The sequence below is a fragment of the Mytilus edulis genome, chromosome 8, assembly GCF_963676685.1.
Source record: "Mytilus edulis chromosome 8, xbMytEdul2.2, whole genome shotgun sequence".
Taxonomy (NCBI): Eukaryota; Metazoa; Mollusca; class Bivalvia; order Mytilida; family Mytilidae; genus Mytilus; species Mytilus edulis.
Genome location: NC_092351.1, coordinates 60739378 through 60760314, shown reverse-complemented (window position 1 = coordinate 60760314; position 20937 = coordinate 60739378). Strand labels below are relative to the sequence as shown.

The 20937-nt window shown below is 29.5% G+C and overlaps 1 protein-coding gene across 7 annotated transcripts in view; it reads left to right on the top strand.

Moving 5' to 3' along the window:
* LOC139485969 (protocadherin-9-like) overlaps window positions 1–20937 on the top strand; it is an 82645-nt gene that overhangs the window by 49463 nt on the left and 12245 nt on the right. For 3 of the 7 annotated variants that reach the window (XM_071270650.1, XM_071270647.1, XM_071270648.1), the window contains one exon: window positions 4620–4831. The gene's annotated coding sequence lies outside the window, so the exon portion shown is untranslated. Of the gene's footprint in view, window positions 1–4619; window positions 4832–13646; window positions 13778–19251; window positions 19489–20062; window positions 20723–20937 lie in introns of those variants that run through there. The other 4 variants (XM_071270649.1, XM_071270652.1, XM_071270651.1 and 1 more) reach the window with 4 other exon arrangements.

The window sequence follows — 20937 nt, the reverse complement described above, 5'->3', positions numbered from 1 at the left end:
TACTTTCATGATGTAACAGTGGATTTTGTAATACCACAACAACATATTTATACTGTCAATGCATGAATACAAAATTTTTAGCTATAGTTTGGTGGGCTTATAATGTCGATCATTAGCTGTAGAAAACTTATTCAATAGAGAGAATTTAAAATCGTACCATAAGTTCTATTCTCGTAAGAAATCCAGAGCATTGTGAAAAAAATCAGATTTAATTGAACCTAATTGCTAAATAGTCCGGTTGTCAAAATTTAGGAAGACATAAATTCAATTGATTTTCAATTATTGTCAAATTTTTCCATCAAGCTCATTATCTTTTACACATTTACTTAATGTTCTTTTAATCCAAGCATCCCGTCTTTTATGAAAAATAATAAATTAGCTTATTTTTACCACAATTTTAGGCTTATCTTTTAACATTAAAAGTTTCACTCAATGCTAAAAATGGCTCTATTTTTGATAATTAGATATTAAAAGTGTGATTTAACTTTTGGACAAGTGACAGCTTATTCAAAAAGCCATCAGGGAGACCATATTCAGTTATTTGAGATAAGATCTGGGTTTTTTTTTAAACTGCTCTGGTATTAATCTATTCAAATCAAACATTAATTTCTGGCGTCACTTTCCGTTTACGTAATTTAACCAAACAAAATGATACGAAATCTAAATAAAAATTCATCAATACTGTCGAGGGCATTGTGGTACATAGAGGTATTATTTCCCAGCCCGATATTGTTTTCTTGTATTGAGAATAGATCATTTAATTGGAAAATTATCTTTTTATATGCATCTAGTCATATTTGACAGATAATTTTTCTGCCATAAATATGATATTGAATGATACGGAAAAATGATTTATTAAAGATATTATATTTCGAAATGAAAAGTCATTGTGCTTTGTGCCTTAGTACAAAGCTTCATTTTATGGACCATGATATGATATGTATTTTAATCTTTTAAAAACTCTTCATTTTGAAATGTTAATATTTACCAAATTTTGAAAATAGGAAAAGCGCTTTCAATTCCATAATCAAATGGAGATCCTTTTAGCAGAATGATGGAGATTTTGAATTATCTCCCTTTTCCATTTGCCATTCCATATTTCCATACTAGATCTGAAAGTAATGTCCATAAAATGGCTTTAAATAGAATGAGACAACTAATGGAAAAACTATTCTTCAATATATAGAAATAAAGATGTGGTATGATTGCCAAAGAGACAACTCTCCAGTGGCGGATCCATGGGGGGATTCCGGGGTTGGAAATCCCCCCTTTTTTTTTGACGATCAATGCATTTGAATGGGAGCATATAGTTGGAACCCCCCCTTTACTCTGGGTTGGGAATTTAGTGACACCATTTAAATTTTAATGAAAAGATTGAAGTGCAGGTTTTTTTCCTTCAATAAATGCAACTTTATATTGTTTGTCTAAAGTTCAATTTTCTCTCTACTTTTAGATACTCAATTCCCCGGAATGACCAAACATTTCGTGTAATTTTTTTCATCAATAACCATAATTTTCATAATCTTAGCAAGTTTCTAATGTTTTCTATACACTGATCCATATTATGACTATTTCAATAAGGTACAGATCAACTAAAATAGATCTTTCACAATCTATTTATAAGTTTTTAATGAATGTTTTCACACACCACATTTGTTTTATAAATATATAGTCAGTTTCATCAGTTTGACATCCCATGACCTCTCCATTTTACCTTTAATTTAATTATGACACCTCAAATACACCTGGAGAAATTCTCAAGTTTGATTAATTTAAGTAAAACATGCAAGATAAATGTCAAATTTTTTTTTTTAAAGAAAATGAAAGTTGAACTGAATCCTAACTTAATCTTAGCTGTTAAATTATAAATGTGAACTTTTGATGATGGTAGAAAATGCACAGGACAATGAAAAATGTTTAGATTATTTCCAAACTCAGGCTATTCTTCTAAACATGTCAAAAATATTATTATGAATTTTCATAAAGAGCTGTTGAGAAACAAACAAAACACTCATTTCATCTTTATTTGCGTAAATCCCTCATTGTCTGTCGTAACAAATAAATCTAAAAATATGATGAAGCGTCTCTATTTTTCGATGAGATAACAAAAATAGAAAATGTGACACAAAAGATATCAACTTGTCATTCGGGACGAAAAACTTCACGACGGCTCTTCAATGTTACTCACAGGATCAGAAAAATTATAAGTGTCTTAGAAAAAATCTTTCTATTTACTTTTCCATAGCGGGAGATTTTTGGTCGTATCTATTACGCCAATTGATTTGATTAGTAATACCCCTATCCAAATATGCTACTATTATTTTCAAGTGCTCGTCCCATTTCTTTCAAACTCATATTGTAATAGCACTTGTCCTTAGAACATGATAGAATGACTGGTCTAATTTGTACGATATTTATTGAATTTAGGTCTTTAAATTTCCTCAGTATAAAATAAGTTATTATTTATTTTGGTAAATTTAAACTTGGAATTATTTATTTAATGCTTTATTTTGTAATTATTGGTTTTGTAAGTTTTGTGTGAGTAGTTTATTAAAAATTCTCAATACTGAATGATCTCGAGATATTTTCTTTTGACAAAGAAGAAAGTTGATAATTGAAAAAAGGAAAAAATCTTTCCTTTATCTGTATTCTAATTAAAAATCTTGGCCTTGTTCTTTGTCAGGAGTTTGAAAGTTGTTGAAAATCTTGATACAGCTGTTTAAGATGACCGTATTAGCGGAAATTTAGTCATCATTATTTGTTCAATTTCAAAATGAGGCATTTGGAGTGTATCATGATGAAATTGATTTTCTGGGTTGCGGTGAAAATTTGCATTGAAGTAGGTGTTCTTTTCGTTTGATACATATAAAATTGATTCAATTTGATATTCATGATCTTTAATTATATTTGAACAATGGAAAATTGCTACTCAACATATTAATACCATAATCATATATTGGTAAAAAATTTGTATTTTCACAAAAAATTTTAAAGTCTCTTATTTATTTTAAATTAGTTTGATCTTTGAAAGTTTATTGATACAATTGTATGTATAAACCACCAATTAAAAAATCTTTATGTCATTATAAATATGGTGTTTTGTTTCTTTAGCCTTTGACATGTGAAACTTTGTAGGTTAATTCAATTCTTTCACCTCATTCTTATAGAAGTTGTCCCTAATGAACTCATTTTATTGGTGAACAATTCAAGATCTTTTAATTGATTGCGGTCAGCAAATATTTCATGCATGTTTTCAGAAAGATCATGACCTTTTTGAATACTGTTCTATTGAAGACTTGAAATCAGCATAGCTTCAAAACATATATATATAACACACTGCCATGAATGCCACTGTTTCATTATATCATATGTCTATCTACTTTTGATTCTTTTTTCATAGAAATAAGATGTGGTAATAGTGCTGATGAGACAACTATCGATATGATCCAAGTCGCAATGTGTAAAAAGTAAACCATAATAGGTCAAAAGTATGGCCTTAATTCAACACCGAACAGCAAGCTATTTCTCATAAAATGAACAATTTTTATGCTCCATTTTGAGCATTATGTTTTTGTGGTCTGTGTGTCCGTCTGTCCTTCCGTTCATCCATCTGTCCGGCTTCTGGTTAAAGTTTTTGGGCAAGGAAGTTTTTGATGAAGTTGAAGTCCAACCAACTTGAAACTTAGTACACATGTTCTCTATGATATGATCTTACTCATTTTAATGCCAAATTAGAGATTTTCCCCTATTTGCACGGTCCACTGAACATAGAAAAAGATAGTGTACATGGGGCATCTGTGTACTGGGGACACATTCTTGTTCATCATAGTATTCTCATGTAAATAGACTTGTGTCAACATTGATTGACAATCAAAAAACAAGTCACCTTGACCTACATTTCATACTTGAGTTAATTCATTCAAGCATGACTTATACAGTAAGAAAATATTAAATTCTTGTAAATCCATATTTGATGTAGTTAAAATCCTTGCTGTGGAAAACAGAAATCGATTTAATTTCTAATACTTCTTTTGTTTTATACAAAATAAAGCTAATGAACTGAATAAATTCATGAAAAGTTAACTGGAAAACCTATAAGCTTCTCAAATAAATTCTAAAAAAAAAAACAAGGCAGTTTCATACATATGACAAATTTTATTTTAAAGCTTCCATTAGGTTATACATGTTATATATGTAAACGCATAGTTATATGCAAAATATAAAATATACGCTTTTAAAGTGAAATTCAATATCTGGAAAAATCAGTGAAGTGGACGTTCAAGGACATTTGTAACACTTTCGTAAGCTAACATGCAATGGTAACAATATATATATTATAAGGTTCACTGTGCTTGTTTACCCAGAAGTCATACATGCAGTCAGATGGAAGTTATCTATAATACATTGGAGAATTGCATGTGTTTAGGAACAATGTAAAAGTTCAGTCTGATCAATAGTGTTACATCACAACATCTGTTTAGAGTCGTGTCAATTAAGTTTTTAATATTTCTAAAATATTGACTTATATACATGTTATATCTGTTTTAATATTTATTATATATTGGACCTGTCACATGTTTTGTTTTTAATTTTAATATTTAAATGTATATATGTTGTAGGTTTTTCTAAATTCATTGCAACATAAAGTTTGAAGGTATGAAGTGAGAATTCCAAAAGATGTAAATTGTGGTACAAGACAGAAAGAAACTCCTTGCTCAAAGAAAAAAGGAAAACAGTATTGTTATATAACCAGAAAACAGAGAATTCTAAAGACAAAGCAACAATAGTACCAAATTAAAATTGGTCTGAACCCAGTTGATATGTAAGAAGGGTAAGCACAGGTCTTTTGTATATATCTGCCTTAATGACCAGGCCACTGAAAATCAACTTAAGGTGGTACCCAACACCTGAACTAAAATTAATTTATCTAGTTTAATTTTCTTTAAATTTTGACAAAGTATTTACTATGACCCTTTGACAAAAATATGAAAAATTCAAAAAATTTGAACCAACCGTTTAATCAGAAAAATTACACTGGTTATATAGCAGTTTGACAAACACTTATTTTGATCAGTGAGAAGCTTAATATTACCTTAACAACACAATGTAATTAAAACGTTTTGCTGATTTTATAGAGTTTTCTCCCTGAAGTGTTAGGTACCACCTTAACAACATTTATAAGAAATTTCATGATAAACTTAGTGGGAATGCTTACGTAAATTCTATATTATTATTTTTTTCAGAACATGTATTTTTTATCTGTGATTTTTACATGGATTCTAAACGTGATGATTATGAAAGAGCCTCCATCAGGGTGGGGGTATTCAAATGTAAGCTCTGATAATAGCATGCCTTTAGGTATGTCAAACTCATAAAAAATATTTTTCCATGCATTATAGCCATGCACACCAAAGCATGTAACATGTGTAATAAGGTTAAAGTTTCTTAGTAAACAACAAATTTGGATTCAAAGGGTTCATGTCTTTTTATGTCGAAAACTTAATTTGCCAATATATGATCAACATAAACAATCTTTCAGTGAAAAAGATATTTTATGGTGACAAGCGGATTAAGTAGGTAGACTTTGTTGTGTGGAAGTAATTCTGACTGTATAAACACATTTTACGTTTTAATTTGTTAGGTGACGGGGGGTTTCAGCCCAACGTCAACTTTCCCATTACCCGAAAACGAAATACTTGACAAATTCCGTGATTGTTACAACATAGTCTTTGAAGGGCGTTATATTTGATAGGTTTGTATCGAGTTTTGACGATGATGGACATATTTATATTGTTTAGTGTAAACATGGTTTTTCCTGTTGCCAGTGATCTAAGTAAATTTGTAAAGTGAAAACGCATTATAGATTAGTCTTATAGGAAATTAAATGACTGAAAAGTGCACTATACTCTCTTACAAAAAATGCAGTCTCATGGCAGAACACTGATCAAAAACTTAACATTAAAAAAATATATAATTAAGATATTTAAGTATGTAAGTATGTATATTGTTCAGAGCATCCCCCGCTTTTCAACACTGGGACAGATTTGAAAAAAATTGGTTGTCAAATTTTTTTATACAGTTTAACCTGCCTAATCCAACACCTGAGTATTCTAACATCCTGCTTTAACCAACATGTTTTTTCTGGTCCCGAAAAATGTCTAACCTTGCAGAAAAACTTGAGCATTCCAACATCCTGCTTAATCCAGCATTTTTTTTCTTATCCCGAAGTGTGTCAGATTAGACCGGTTACACTGTAATGAGATTTAGCATCAACTTTATTTATGGTCCTGAATATGCATGAAATATTTGCCCCTGGATGTTAAGCAAAGAACAATCAATCAATTAACATGTAAATGCCAACCTCTGACAGATAGAGCACAACGTATTAAGCTTGATTTAATTATTTATAGGTACAGTTAGACTATCTGTAATTGACAACAGCATATATACTTTCTAACAGGGAGGGTCCACATTTTTGTATTCCTGAATTTTAAGACTATTTTACTCTGTTGTTTAATTTATGACCATTTCTTTGTTTTTAAAACTATTTATCTTTTTTCTTTATTATGTTGGTCATTCCTTATTCTTTAATCTAAGCACTCCAGTTTCTTTTATTCTGTTAACTTAATCTAGACCCTCTTGTATGATCAAAAACAGTTTTATGTACCGAAAAAAGTTGAAAATCTTTAGAGAAATTTGTGCATATTTTAATAATTTATTAAACAGAGCATATATTTTTTAAAACACTGCAGTCTTTGCATATATTTCAATAAAAAACAACTAAAGAATTTCATTTTATTTCTCAAAAATTGATATTTGTCAATAAAAATTGATTTCTTCTTTGAAAATTGTGTCCATATTAAGATATTCTTTGTATTGAAATATTTGTATCTTCAGTTTAAGTAAGCATGTTCAGTTTTGAAAAATGGCCTAAATCAATAATTCAGAACTTAAAGTGAATCCCTTAGTCCAAACATGCATTAAGTTCAAGAGCTCTCCAGTGAAATATACCTCTTCAACTTAATCCCTTTGAAATATTGTGACATGTTCCACGCTACAAAAATTGTTTATAAACTTTGCTACTGAGAGATGGTTTTCTTCCTAACAATGAGCGGGGTTTCCAGGTATTTCTGTCGGTAATATAGTGAAATGTTTTATATCGAATCTTGATAAAGACAGTATTTGTATCTTTGTGTAACGGTAATAGATAAATAATTAATCGAATAAATAGTATTTGGAAGTTTAGTTTATATAAATTGAATGATAAGAATTTTGAAATATTTCTTCATTTTAGTTGGGATGAATTGTTTTTTACGTTTATTTTTAATATGATTTCAATTATTGAGGTAATTTAACTGTTTTCAATTTCAACTGATCAATGGTGTTTTTGTAAATTCTCATCAGGGAAAGGGGGCACTAACTATCTACATGTAGGAGGTGCCTGCTTAACTTATGCACCAGTGATTCCTTATTAACCCACTATTTTTTTTCCATAAAAGAGTGTCTCTGTTCATTTACTCAAAAAATGTGTGGAGGATTTAGCTTCATAAGTCTGTAGAATATTAAATTAATTTTGACTAATATTAATACCTGATTGTTAAAAACCATGATCAGGAAAATTTAAGAAAAAAGAGTCCTAAAGAGAAGCATTAGCAAGGAAAACTTTGTATTATAGTTAACACTTTAGTATCATCACAACATGTGTCTTTAAAGATTTTAAGCCAATCGATAAATATTGACCATTGATAACTTTAATCCTCGGATTACGCAACGCAATATCATTTCACACCTTCCCCATGCTGTTGTCTATTGCAAACAGCGTTTTATTCCTTGGGTAATCAAATTCCATTTGTTCGTGATGGTGTTTGGTTTCTTCCAAACATCCATTTCTTATCTGTATTGACCAATAGATTTGGGGGATTGACCCATGGGACCTATCTGAGTAATCGTTTGTATACCCATATTGTATAGTAGTTTTGAAGTGATAATTACGAACAAAAACTGTAAATGTTTGAAAGAATTGGCGACTTTGTCAGTGGGTAGTCTTGGTAGGATACAATCGAGTGTTAATTTTCTCACTTTCTTACGAGAAAGGTTAGAACACGTAGTATAGTTGTGTATTGGTGAGAAAGGTTAGAACATGTAGTATAGTTGTGTATTGGTATGCTGTCACTATATTTGTACTCAGGAATACATGGTCTTATTATTTTATGATTTGTGTAAGTATTTGTATGTTTCTATCTTATTTGATCATTTTTCTGCAATTTTAGACAGTATTCTTTAGTTCTATATATCAAAAGCATGAAAGACCAGATATTTTCTTATTTTACATATTTTGATTCAATACTATTTTGTTTTTCAACGGAAATATATTTGCAGCCATTGGAATATGTGAAAAAGTCAAATTATACAAGGAAAAGATATTTAGTTGGAATCGAAAGATGGAAGTTGTCGCTTATAAATGCGCATCATGAATTATGCATTAACCTTCAAACGCACTTCAACCTAAAGGGACCTAAATGATCTTTAAAAGCTGTCAGAAAACAAAAGAGGATTGCCCTTTGCCTGAGCCTTCAACTTTGCTTATTGTTCTCTGATTGTTGGCAGTTAAGTGCTTTACTTGTTGCCTATAACATGTGTATTTGTCTTATTTTAGTTTTCTTGGTTGGTTGCTGTCCTAAGTGACCTTTACCCTAACATCAATATTCTCTATTTTTTTGTATACATTTTATATTTGAGATTAATTTAGCAGCTATAAAACAAGATAGCAACACTGAGAAAATTCTTTTTACATTTGCAAGCTGTAATAGATAATTACTTATTCATTGAAGATTTAAATTACCTCGATGGTATTACACATCATTTAAAATAAGATTTTTAGAAAAAGTTATTTCATAGAATTTGCAGAAAAACTTAATTCCATCAAAAATTGAAATGCAATTATTTTCTCAATTTACAATTTTTTGCCGTTATTTTTTAGATTAGGCGTTCAAGTATCGGAAACCTTTGAAATGACCTGATGACACATTAAGAAAAATTTCATTGTCAAGAACCTCAATCTATTAAAACGAGAAAACATTTTCTAAGATGTGGCGGAAAAAAATAAGTTCAAAATTAATTGCAAATACAAGTTTGATTGAAGGGTGAAATTGGAAAGAGATTAAATACAAAATACTAGGGATTTATTAACAAATAAAAAAAGATGTGCCAATGACGAAAGGATAAACGGGACTTAAAGCGAATGTTGTTTCGGAGAAAAACAAATTTCAAAAAAATTACTTGCGGATCTGAGAACGCATAAACAGAAGATTAATTTGAAATTAAGAAGCATCTTGTTTTTTCACCATCCATTACTGTTAACAAGGAGCATGATGGATCAAATCGCTTAACTATGATTGAATATAATTGATCCCCAGATCGGCCCTGTCATTTCCAAATCTAGTAATTTCACAAAATTCTCCATACATGGCAATGGTTTAATGGCATATTTATAGTTCAGATAGCATGAAATTATAGTCGTAAAATATGGCAGAATATCTTTCAATATCCGTGCCTACAGTATCATGACCTAGGAATTATACAGTATATAGCCTTGCAGATAACGAGTTTGTAGACAATTTGCATCTTTAATAGGATTCCCTTGAATATAATTACATTCTTAGCATCCTTTTAAGCTGATCATTTAGCATGCATACATAAAATAAAGTTTTTGGTTTTGTTTTTCCAAAAAAAAAATGGCTATAATAACAGTGTTTAATTCTTATATTTTTCACTAATTCATGCAGGGCAAAAAAATTTAGGCATTCATATTTTTATGATTTTATTTCATTTATAAAAATAATCCATATATTTTCAATTTGAGACTCAAGTATGTTGTTTTTGTCTTTTTGATGACTGTCCATAGTATCTAAGAAGATGCTTGGTTTCCCATGTTTGTCTAAGATAAACTACAGAATATTGGTATTATTGATGCCACATCTTTATCTTTGACTTGTTTATAGCCTTTAACAATGTTTGCAAGGACTGGACAGACATAAAATGTGAGTAAAAAAATTGCATTTAAAAACAAATGAAGGAAAATAGTTTGGGGTAAACATTTACCAGACAGCAACCCAAGAATACAAGTTTATAAAATTGACATTTGAAGGTTGTCATGACTTGAAGAATAGAAAAGTGCAAACTAATTATGTAATCGTTATCGAGATTCTGAACAAGACTCCTAAATGGAAATGGGCCTCAAATATAAAAATATAAAATTCTAGGCAAAATAATTAGTTAAAGTAACATGAAATTTATAGTATTTAACTGGAAGTGTATTTTTAGAAGCAAGGTGGAAAAATTACTGAGATGTATATTTTATTATTTGGTGAAAGGAGTATGTTCGATAAGGTCCTAAAATGGCCCACTTTTTTAGCGTAAATTTCAAATTCGGATTTATTGACCAATATCACGATAAATTATAGCTAATACATTGACTAGATAGGATATAAGCCATTTTGTTTAAAATTTTACGTTTCTGCGTTTCATTATGACGTCACAAGTTGTACTCATATTGATTTTTCACGAAAAAATCAATGAAAATGGGTAAATTTCCAAAGATTATTTGACAGGAAACATAGAGCGCATACGTCGACAACAAAGATCTTTTAAAATAATGTTTGTGAAGACATTTAACATGTCTTATTTGAATATTAAGCTTGTCGACGCCTGCGCTCTATGTTTCCTGGTCCTTTATTTGGTTGAAATCCCGCTGATTTTGTCAAATTTCACCAAAATCCCTTATCTTGACCGTTTTGGAATGTAAAAATCGTTGTGTTAGAAATAAACTTTGACAAAAACAGCTCTGTTTAACTTTTTCACATGTCTTTAAGGCAACTTAAAACAATTATTGTCTTGTAACCATGAACTTTATAATTGGGGCCAAATATGGCACTTACCGAACTTACTCCTTTGTAATTTTTTGCACAAGACTATGAAAGTCTCTTCAGTGAGGCCTGAAGCGAAAACATTTAAAAGTAAAATTGAATCTAAAAACAAACGATTAACAACTGATAAAACCAAAGACTACCAAAAGTAATGTTTCAAAGTTTTAAAAGAAGAGGGGATATAAAAACTTTAAGGAAATTGGAACACCTGTATTAAAAATAGGTGTTAATCCATAAATTCTAATACAAAATCAGTGGTAAAACTTTTGATGCTAACACTAACTGCCAATAAATGCATTTAATTGTTTGATTTAAATTTGTCTTCTTGACTTTTTAACAAATGCCCAAATAAAGTCTCTTTAACCTAAATTGGGTGATCTTGTGACGTAAGACGTTGACCATAAAATTCGACTAAGACGTAAACATCAAAGAAAACCTTAGGATGATCTCCCTTAATAAAACAGCATGTCATAACTCCGGCCAATTTATTACATTGTGTACTGGACAATGGTCAGTAATAAATAATTGAGTGACCAATAGAAAAACTGACCACTGGTTAAAAGTGAGATTTTTTACAGGACATCATAACTACCGATTACAATACTGGACAATGGTCAATCATAATTTAACTTGATTCAATGGTCAGTTGAACAAATTCTAGTTATTAGATAGGGTCATTTGGTCAGTCTTAGATTGACCCATGTTAAAAATGGACTATAAAATTAAAAGTCTATTGATAGAAAAAGAAAATTACAGTTGTACTAAAATTATTTGAACAGCAGGGTCCTCAAGTCTAATGAAAGTTTACCAAAGAGACAAGATATTTAACAACATGAAATCGTATAAATCTTGGCCGCTGGACACTATTGTATAAGTCGTGTCTGAAGCGGCAGGGTCCTGTAAGAGATTACAGAAATTAATGATGGTGAAAAATTGATCTGACATTCGTATAAACGGAAATTAAGTAGCAATCTTGTAAGGTTTGACGCCAAGGCCTTTGTTTACAGTTTATTACTGCATTTATCAAGCAAGAGCCCTTAACTAGCTTACAAAGATGCAGTGCAAAATTATAGTGTCAAATCTACTGACCAAGTTAGTCATTTTTCATTTTGTCACACAATGAATTAGACATTCCTTGAAATTAATTTTGCATTTACGCATTCTTTCAATTTTTCTTAACTTTATTAGCATTATCCATTGCAATTGAATGTTCTGTCATTGTACACAGATACAGTGGGAAAAAAATTTGGAATTTATAATTGGTGAGTTGAATCATAATTTGTTCTGCTGCATTTTAAATGTTTAAAACTTTGGATTGAAAATTATTTTACAGCTGATTTTCATTTGTTAAATTAAACTTACTTGAGTTATTCATATAAATATGATTGCATTAGAATTGCATTTCATTATTTTCATTTTGACATAATTATTATAATATTACTCAACTATTCTATCAAATGAAATTGTCCATTTGCATACTAGTAGTTCTGATATTGATTAAAAAAGTGTTTATTTTATGTAAACATTGAAACTTGAGAAATGTTATTTTAATTAATTGATAATTTGTAAACATAGAAATTTTAGTATTGTTTTATTTAATTTATTTATAATGTCATCAGAAATATACCTCAGGTGAAATAATTTAATTTGTTTCATCAAGTGCTAAAATTTTAACTTTGAAAAAAACAGAAGGGGGAAAAGTGCAGCAAATGCAAAATGTCACAAGATAACTGATTGTTCATTTCCTTTGAACAATTGTATTCTTTACCCTTTATTGAAACTGTTTTAAAAAATTAGTTTCATCATGAGCTAAAATAAACAGAAAATAGTAAAGGGGAAAAAGTGCCGCAAATGCAAAATGTCAAAAGACATCTGATTGTTCTTTTTCTTTGAACTCTGTATTCTTTCCACTTTATTGAAACTGTTTTAAAAACGAAAACCTTGAATATTTAACAGTGTATTGTTTGTAACTATAATTTAACCTCAGTCTATTGTTTTAATTTAGACATCCTTTTCAATTCTTAAGAAAACACCCAAGTTGTCTCAAAACTTTCAAGTTGTCTTTTCGAGATCAAAGGATTACAAAAGATTAAAGGAATTACCTGTTAAACTTTCACAACACCTAAGCTATTGATCTATTGTTCGTCAATTTCTTAAAAAAACATAGGTCTTGATGACAAATAATTATCTATGATCTATTGATCTCTAATCAATTAACGATCGTGTATTTGTATAAGGCCTTAAAAGAATGACATGAAAAAGCCCTGGGGCAATTTTCAACAGCTCGGTTTTTTTATCAATTAAAAATATCTAATCTGGTTTCCTATCTGAAAATCTATATGCAGTAATTAGACTGGTCAAAGTTTGGCCTCGTGTGTGAAGATGTTCATCCCGCCTCTTTTTTTTTTAACCATAGACAAATCTGATCGTTTAGCTCGGAAAGAGTTGTTGTCATCCATCCCACAATGCCTTAGGGGGATCATCATTCTGACAAGGTAATTCATTGTTCGAGTATTGTTTTTGATGTATTAATATTTACTGTAAAAGGATTGTTTTTTTTGGCTGGTCTGTATTAGAAATTCAGAATATATGTATGACTGTGGAATTCTATAGTAACTGTTTTTAACATTACAGAAATTGGAAATCTTTGCAAGAATATTGGAAAGCAATGAATAGATTCTCATAGTTGATTTTTTTTATCAAAGACATTAGGAATTTATTTACTTGTATAAGATAGTATGGATTTTTACCTATCTATTAATCAATTCTATATAACAGTGTTGTGATCTGTTAAACAAGGGACTTTATATTCTGTATGGGACGTTTACATGTGGATATATTTTATTAAAATTGTAAGTATAGTATTAGAAGAAATTTGAAAAAATATACAAACTGTAAGATAGTTCAGATAATAATGAAATATATTAGAAATTAAATAAAAGTCAGTTTATTTTTTGACTGATGTGGATAATTTTTTTCCTATTTAAACCGTTGTAACTTTTATCAAATATTGGACCTTTACCCAATTCGATTTGGTTCTGAGAATACTATGTAATAGCATAGGCCTGTCCAGGGGGAGACATTTGTGGGGGAAATTTGCTATGAAGCATGACTGTAGCAAGCCCCCTCTTATGGCAGTTAGTGGTCATTGCTTATAAAAAGTTCTGGATTCACCACTGTATAAGTGACCCAGGTTTGATCCTTTAATTATATAAATTTGAATAAAGATTTGTGTGTTGTTTGTAACAAAAAAGTCAAGGACAACTTTAGTAGGTTGCTGCACAATATTAATGATTAAAACTTTGAAGTTCAATAGTACTGTAATCTTATACGCAGCTGCATATGTAACACTCTGTATATATCCTATCTATGTATGAAAAATTGTTTATAGAAATAATTCTGAGTGGAAAGTGATATAAATTTTTAGCAATACATTTTGTGACTATATTGGTTTGTATTATTCTTGTTAAGTTTAGCATTTAACTTCCAGTAGAAAAAGAAGAAAAATCCCAAGGTTGAGTGCTATGGATTTTAGTTAAATATGGGCAGATGATAAGAAATAATTGAAAACTCAATGTGTAAAAAAACCTGTTAACTATATATAACTAATACCTGGAAATATAGATCTCAAGCAGAAAATAAAGTTGCTAAACAAATTTTCAGGTTAAGTTAAGCATCTAGCAAGCAAAGTATTTTAATTAAACATATAATAATTAGCTGTCTTTAACTTGCCGAAAGATTTTCTTTTTGTTTAATGTCAAAAGCCTAAATGTAACTTTTATGTGTAGAGCAGCAATGAATGTAATTCTGCAATTCTTCTGCTTTGAGTGTTTTCAGGTATATGTGTAGGGATACAGCATCATGAATCAGGTTGCCAAACAGGCTTTAAAATGTATTTTAGTAATTTCAGCTCTAATTTTCCTAGAAAGATTTGTCTTTTTTCTTTTTTACGCTGATCAATGTCAACATACAACTCATTCATAATATGACATCAACCTAATTAAAGAGTCAACGTAGGGTCATAAGTGTATTCAGACTTGATCCATTGTTTTACCTATGTCATAAATAGCCATACATCAAATCGCTACTTTGAAATGACGCCAATGGAAAACCGAAACCTCATGTTGTTTTGTTCATTAAGTTTGATGAATCATTTCCTAGGTAACGTCGTTGATGATCACAATTAACTTTTTTGGTTTCCTATAATGTTGCACACCCATTGTAAAATTGACTTAAAACATAAAATTGTGGGTGAATTTTTTTTAAAGATTTTGGTTAATGATTTATCGTTGTTTTTAATACTTTTGTACTTTAAAACGGGAGGGGATTGTAAAAATCTGAAATCTAGGAAAGATGTCTTTTGCTGTATCAAATATATACATGATATATTAGGAATTTGATTGTCCTGAACATGCATGCAATATTTGCCACTGGACTTAAAACAAGCAATAACCAATCATCTTTAGAATTGATGAAAAGAACACTTTATATCTAAATGAACTAAGATTAAGAGAAGAAATTAAGGTTGAAACCACTTTGTGTCTTTTTTTTTTAGGTGTCTGGGGGTCGTATTTTTTTATATTCAGATTTAGCTTCTGCCTTGATCTTATCAATCAGTTAATCTTTTAAAACAATGCCAGTCAATTCTTCTTATTATCAAAAATTTATACTCTCCTTCCTGTGATAAGGGGAATCCTTTAAACACCAAGAAAATTTCTATGAAAACACAGGAACATCTTTGTTATTGTTAGTTTTGACATCCTTTTATTAAATGTTTACAAATTTGACACTTTTCATTAAGACTTTCTCAATCATTACCAGAAAACAAACAAAAATCAACAATAATATCAACACCACAATGGACCTGTCACACTATTTGTTTGTCTTTTATCATTAAGTATGGTAATCAAGATTATCCACTTGGATCGTTGATTTCATGACGATATGTACATGTATCAAAGTCATAACAAAGCTTCTTACACCTGGTTATCTACCCTTGTAGATTTTATTACATCATTGTTGGTCAATGAGCTTTCGGCTTAGTCTTTTGTCGGTATGTAATCTCTCTTTTCTTTTTGGTGTGATAAGTGACTTTGTAATAGGTGTGGCATTATCAGGTCTCTTTGTCTCACTCCCTTTGTGACTTGTTAAATTTCTCAGGTACTTGTTGATAATCATGAGTTATTGGCCCTTGTTGATGATCTAATATTAAATTACCCATGTTAATTTTTATTTAATTAACAATATTGGTTCATCTGATCTATGCCTTGAAATTGTAAAGGTACAGTAGATATAAACTTCATCAAGCAAACAAATATATATATATTAAAATGATTTCTATTTTTAGGATAATTTTTTTTTTGAAATGAGTGCTGAATTTTAAAGTTGATGAGTCAAGTTTTAAAAAAGTAAATGAAATACAAATGTATATCATGCTTTAGAATTGCAGTCTTACAATAACGTTGCTTTGACAATATATTTGTAAATATGTACTATTCAAATTGTGTGGGCTGGTCATGTTATAGGATATGATTTGCAATGTGACACACAAATGTATGTTTTTTTGTATTTATGCATATCATTAATTGTGTCCTGCATTCTTTATGGTTTTGTGTCAATATAAAGATGTACAAGTATATGAAATATGTAAAGGGAAGGACACTAATGTCATGATGTTAGTTTTTCCAACATTTGTGACTGAACTTTAACCTATCTCACTTTTGTATTTGACCAAGGACAAAAATCATAGATACCGAGATAATAGACTACAACATTGTTTCTATACAGTGTCGGATCCAGAAATTTTCATAAGTGGAGGCCCACTGACTGCCTACGAGGAGGCCCCGCTCCAGTCACGCTTTAGTGATTCCCTATATAAGCAACCTATTTTTTTCCCAAAAAAGGGGGGGCCCTAAATCCGCCTCTGCTATATACTTGCAAAAAAGAGATATCAACAGATATGACTATTTAGGTTACTTCAATTTTAATCATGTAACATTTGTTTATCATGAATTAATCTAAAAAGGTGCATTCATTTGAAGGACACTTTAACATATAACATGTCATAATTATGGTTTTATGTTAGAATACACTTCAATAAAAAATACAATAACGATTTTAATGTTTTTGACATATTAATCATTTCGTCAAAATATCATTGAAAAACAAACTGGTTCTCATTGACAAATGAATCTGAAGTAATTAATTTTCAGTGTATTATTTCACTCATAGTCCAGTTTCATATAAAAAAAAAAAGGTCAATAAGTAGTTTTAACTTTATTAATATTCCTAACCTTGGATCAAAATTAATTCAATCTATTATATTTACTACACTTTTTTCATTGAAAGATATTGAATACACAAATTTTCTCATTTTAAGTTAAGTAATACAGTTATATGACATGTTTATTGCACAAATATCCTATCGATTGACACACCTTAATTAATATTAGAAAAAAAACATTTAGCTTGTAATAATGTCATAAAGGTGTAATGAATTATTGTTTATTGTTGAAATATTCATTAGTTATTATTTATATTTGAATTGACTTAAATTTATACTGTGCGTTTATAGAAGCATATTCAATTGTAGTTATTGCTTGTTGTTATTGACAAAATCATTGCAGAAAGATCAGTGGCAGATCCAGAGGGGGGTTCCTGGGGTTGGAACCCCCCCCCCCCCCCCCCCCCCCTTTTTAAAATGACTGGATCCGCCACTGAAGATGGTACTATGTTGACCCCCATTAATTTGGCTGTTTGTTTTTCCTTTTGTTGATTTATTCATATTTTTCATATTTTGTCATTAGAGAATTGTAAATAAATGGACAACTGAAAAACTTGTGGTTCAGTACCACAAATGTAAATTGTTGAATTTACCAGCTATTATTCTAATACATTGACATATCTTTTCCATTTGTTTAAGTATTCTATCTGAAATATTTGACACATAGGTGAAAATCTCCCTAACAGTGTCCTTTTTCATTCAAAATTGTCACTAGAAAATTAACTTGAAATTGGTACTTATTTCACAACTTGATTTTGAAATATAAAAACGCTAAGTCTTTACAAATTTCGTCAACCAGTACCTCATAAATTTAATTCAAGTAGAAAAATTTAAGGAATTAAAATTATAAAATTATCATAAAGTTTAATTAATCAATTACTTTTTTGATGTACTTCAAGGCATCTTTGGACTTGGTGTATAGTTTATAAAATTTTAATAAGTCCTTAGAGGAATCATGTAGATTAAAAAATCATAAATTTGTTATTACAAATTATAATGGGTGATTAAATCAAAATTAGTACCTGGTTAACTTGTTTATAAAAATGTTTTTTTTTAATGATCATTGATAATGTTTGGACAAATTAATGAGCCTATGGCACACTGAGTAACTTGTCAGACATGACCACTCACCTGGTTAAGCAGGTTGTGAGCTCTACCTGAGTTTTACCTGTGGCCAGAACTACTCTCTTTGAACTTGAAATGAACTATATAAGCTTAGGTTTTGATTGACAATTAATCATATTTTGCATCATAGCTTCTGTCATAAGAAGAAAAATCATATTACACAAAGAATTGCCAAGAGAGAAAAGTTGGTTAAATTCTTATCATTTTATTTTTAAGTTAAAATTTTCTTAGGCACATTTGAAAATTCATATACAAATTTTATTGATAAGATAATAGTTATATAACTTGTACTTTTATTTTTTCTTAAAAAACATCTTTTCAGTATTCATAAAAAGCTGATTTCTTTTATTTTTACCAAAATTTTGGTTTATGCACTGTCTTAAGTTTCTGTATAAAAATTTATAGTTATAACAATAAAAATTATGAAATTTAGGATATATATTTGGTTTAATATATTTAATATCAAGGTTTAAATAAATTTTCTTTTTAAATTTTAAATAGAAAATTAGATATAACTTTTATGTACATGGTCCAGGTTTTCACCAATTTCAATTATGATATATTAACATGTCATATTGATATATTCTATATAGCGATTTAAAATATTAGTTGTAATTGTATACACATTATGGGAGTTATATAAAGGTCAAAAGAATTACATCCATTGATTATTGTAAAATTATCTATTATAATACCTCAATAATATAATTTAATATCTATAATTGTGATAAATACCCCTTTACATGTTAGGTAATGTTCCCTAGTAGAAATTATTGACAAGTATACGACAAATTCAAAAAACTGTGTATCATTTAATATCTATAATTTTAATAAATACCCCTTTACATGTTAGGTAATGTTTCCTAGTAGAAATTATTGACAAGTATACGACAAATTGAAAAACTGTGACAAATGCCGTTGAATGACAGAATTATTACAAACGATTGCTCACGGTTGTGATGTATGGCTAACCATTGTACAAATGCATGTCGTTTTTTGGGATAAAACACAATTGTGTCAGCTCACTAGGTGGCACTTTAATGTGCAGGAATTCAGTGACCTCTCCGTTGATAAATGGTATATTGTTGTTTTGTAAGAGGGGATTGGACACTGGTCAGTGAATGACATGTGTTTTTTGTCTGGTCATTGTACAAGGTAGGGTTTATTTTTTTTAAATGGTCATCATTTGTTAAAATGCAAAATATAGTTTTGATATTTTATTTGTAAAAAAAAGATGATTCAAGTTATCAATATAGATACTTCTTTCTTTTAATGAAATACTTATGGCTTTATAAAACTGTGGTGCTAAATTGATCAGAATGAAATACTAAAATTTTTTATGTAAGATTTCTTTATCATAAATTTGTTAACTGTCTTAAAAGTATTTTCCGTGTCTGCTAGATTTCTCCCAAATTTTTAAAAATGTTAAGGTATTTGAATGGTCAGCTAAATGAGCTTTGAGTTCATTTACTGTTTGAACCTATTTAATTTTTAACCTTGTAATTATTTAATTTCCTATACTTTAAATTGACAAGTAGTCATCACTTTTACTACCGTGTATGAAAAAATGAACTTAAACTTTAAATCAATTCTTTCTCATTATCAAATAATAAAAAGCTTGTAACCTATCATTTATATATTTGCCGATATTATCATAACTAAAAAGTGAATCGCATCCCTTTGTTCAAGTCCCATGGCCAGTAATCCTAGGAGAGGGCGGAGCTAAAGTTTAATAATGTCATATCGATAAAATGAGCTTGAGATATTCTGAATCATATTTTTAAACCAGTACCCAGCGTGACAGATTTCACGGTATCAAGTAGATGAGCTAATACCTGCCGATTTCTCAAATTATCGACAGCGTAGAAAATTAGCGGAATTGTTAAACACAGTAGTTGAACATTGGAGAGTGCTATATGTTTTATTCATTTTTGACAGAAGAGTATATCACGCCAAACTGATAATATTGACATGTTCAAAAAGATTGTAAAGTGAAAGAATTCAGAAAGTTACATTTATAAGAGTTAATTAATTTTCGGATGGTTTGATAATAGGACATCTTTTCAAAAAATGTGGATTTTTACATTTTATGACGCTACTGATGTGAGTGATCAAAATCTCTTTCATAGCGATTGAATTTTTTAACAAACCAATGATAAATAGTAGCACAGATTTTAGTTATTTAAAGGGACACGATTACAAAAATTTTGTTTGTGTTTCGATATTATCCTTCAGTGTAATAGGACAGGATTTTTAAAGAACATACATTTAAAATAAATAGTCAAATGTTGATTTTCGCTGGATACAGTTAATAAACGTTATTATTGAATATATCAAAATGGAGAATAAACTTGTGGATGAGATTTTTATCCTTCTTGACCAATACAAGGTAAATATCTAACCAATCAAACTATGTCAATATAAACTTCAAGCTTTAGCCTCTAGCATTTAGACAAGAGGATTTACACCTTTAGAAAGGGTCTTTAATTGACTGGTCAGTTTATAGTCTGTAGAATGGTCAGTACACAGTGATGCATGGGTCACTTGATTAAAGTGGTTTTTAATTCATTTGTGACTTCCACCAACAGAATTTAAATTAGTTTT